Source organism: Benincasa hispida, chromosome 5, assembly GCF_009727055.1.
Source record: "Benincasa hispida cultivar B227 chromosome 5, ASM972705v1, whole genome shotgun sequence".
NCBI lineage: Eukaryota > Viridiplantae > Streptophyta > Magnoliopsida > Cucurbitales > Cucurbitaceae > Benincasa > Benincasa hispida.
Genome location: NC_052353.1, coordinates 18,002,573 through 18,005,271, shown reverse-complemented (window position 1 = coordinate 18,005,271; position 2,699 = coordinate 18,002,573). Strand labels below are relative to the sequence as shown.

The window sequence follows — 2,699 nt, the reverse complement described above, 5'->3', positions numbered from 1 at the left end:
GATGACGGTCGATTCCGAATTAAGCTGACAAGCCGTTAACAACATACTGTAGCAAGTACACTCAACTTTTCGTGACAAATATTCGGCGCATCAGACAGAGAATTAATGACATCCCATCAATGCAATCATTCGAGAGAAAAATTTCTTCACCCTGAAGCTCTATAAATACCAAAGGTCACCTTCGTTGAAGGAGTTCGCGCAGTTTAGAGAGTTCACCATATAGAAGATAGTCATCCTTGTTCTTAGTTTTTTTTTACTTAGAAGGTAGAAGCGAGTGAAGGGAGAATACGCCAAGAGATCGTCCTGGTTAACTTGGAAGAGTGCCAGGAAGCGTCAGAAATAGAGAGAGGGCCAACTCTTGCGGAAACAAGAACATCTTTTGGGCAGAATAGAGATAACTCAGTGTAAAAGCCTTAGGAAACAAGATATTGCTACTAGGCTCTCTACCTTTATTCTTCCATTGTCATTTTTTATTCTGAACTTATTTATAAAATGGAAATCGCATCTTTATATCTGTCTACTCTCTTTATAGTACGCATGAGTAACTAAAATTGTCGAATGGGTTGAGAAGCACTTAGCTAGCATAACCAGGGATCTTCACTTTATGCGATCATCTTGTATTATGTATGTGTCACTCGTCCTTTAAAGATACTCGGGAGGGTAGTCTAAGGATAGAATCTAGGCTTGGAAAAGTCATATTAGAATCTAGGCTCGGGAGTCAGATTAGAACCGCATAATCAAGAGATAGAAGCTTAGAAATAAGTTCTGTTTGCTATTAACGTATTGCATGCACCCTAAAGATAGGATTTGATTGTATGTGGTCACCTTGTACTTGTGTGCATCATTCATCATCACATAGGCAAGAAGTAGAGACTTAGGAATAAGCTCTATAGACATCATCGCATACATCGCATGCATCCTAAAACTAGGAGCCATCGCATTTGCATTGGAAAATCAATTGTCGTCGCATGTGTGTAGCATGATCGCATAACTTGAACACAATCTCAGGAACACTAGCTAAAGACGTTCTCAACTCGTTCCTTCGCATGCTCATTGTATCTTTCGCATTATTAGCTCTTTTCTCAATTCTGACACATAAACTTCATACTTTAAAACAACAAACCATCCAACACATTGATTTATTTGTCACCGCAAAGTAATAAAAAATCACCATCGCATTCTGTTTCCTTAGTCCCTATGTTCGACCCTGGGCTTACCAGGAAACTCAGTAGGATTTATACTTGGGTCTTGCTGAGAAAACTTGCATGCACAACGTATATCTCACCATCGCATTCCACACCATTATTTCATCGCATTTAAAAACGCATCAAGTTTTTGGCGCCATTGTCGGGGACTAAGGCAATACATTGTGCTAACGGTAATTTTTTTATTTTTTTTGCAGCTTTCAATCTCTGGCGAATTACAACCCGAAGATTGAAAGAATGTTTCGAAGAAGATTGAGAAATAACCACCAACAACAACAAGAAAGAACTTCAAGAATGGTGGAACAACCGGGAGAGGGCCGCAAACGTAAATAATATAATGGCTAACCCCATCCTCCTGGTGAATGGCTGCAATAGACCCATTTGAGACTATGCGTCACCCAACCTATATGATTTCTCCCCAGGAATCATGAGGCCAGCTCTAGACAGATCGAGGTTTGAAATGAAACTGGTTATGTTGCAGATGATTCAAACGGCCAGACAGTTTGGTGGAAGGCGTGGCGAGGATCCACATGCCCATCCCCAAAGTTTTATTGAAATCTGCAACACTTTTTTGTTCCCAAATATCTCTGCTGAGGAGGTTCGATTAACGTTGTTCCCATTTTCCTTATGCGATCAAGCAAGGAAATGGGCTTATTCTCTTGAACTAGGAGAAATAACATCATGGGAACACGTAGTGGAAAAGTTCATGAAGAAATACTTCCCTCCAACAGAGAACATAAGAAGGAGGAAGTTAATTACGAATTTTGAATAGGAAATTGATGAATCGTTCAGTGACGCATGGGCGAGGTTTAAGAGACTGGTGCGAGATTGTCCGCACAATGGCTTACCTGACTGTCTCCAAATGGAAATCTTTTATCACGGTTTGAGCCCTGCATCGCAGACGACTGCCAATGTGGCAGCAGCTGGTGGTCTGCTCGATAAGACATATGACGAGGCGAAAAATATACTTGATCACATTTCAAAAAATCATGAAGACTGGAGAGAAAGTGATCAACGATTGAGGATCAAAGACAGTGACGCAAATAATGGGGCGATCACATCCCTACAAACCCAAATGAACGCGATGATGAACCTAATACAAGGCATCGCAATCAATAGCATGGGAACGCAAAAAGGGCAGATCAACGCAATTGCTCAAACGACCACGAGTTATGTCATCTGTGGAGAACCACATCTGATTGAAGAATGCCCAAGGAATCCACATTCTGTATGCTTCATAAAGGATAACCCTTTCTCCGATACATACAACCCCGAGAGGAGAAATCACCCCAATTTTGCGCGAAAAAATCAACAATAAAGTTATCAACCTATGGCGCAAAAGGAAGGGCCACTAGGATTTTTCCTGCGAACAAACGGTCAAATGCAAAACCAAGCCAACAGTTCGCAAGCGCCGCAATCTTCATCCATGGAGAGTTTACTAAAGAAATATTTTTAAAAAAATGAGACAATGCTTCAGAGTCAACCGACGTCCAT

At 41.0% G+C, this 2,699-nt stretch overlaps 1 non-coding gene across 1 annotated transcript; it reads right to left on the bottom strand.

Annotated features, from left to right (window-relative positions):
- Positions 1–1,944: 1,944 nt before the first annotated feature.
- On the bottom strand, positions 1,945–2,051 carry LOC120078897. The gene has a single exon (XR_005482172.1). It is a non-coding gene; the product is annotated as a small nucleolar RNA R71 (small nucleolar RNA).
- Between the last annotated feature and the right edge of the window lie 648 nt (positions 2,052–2,699).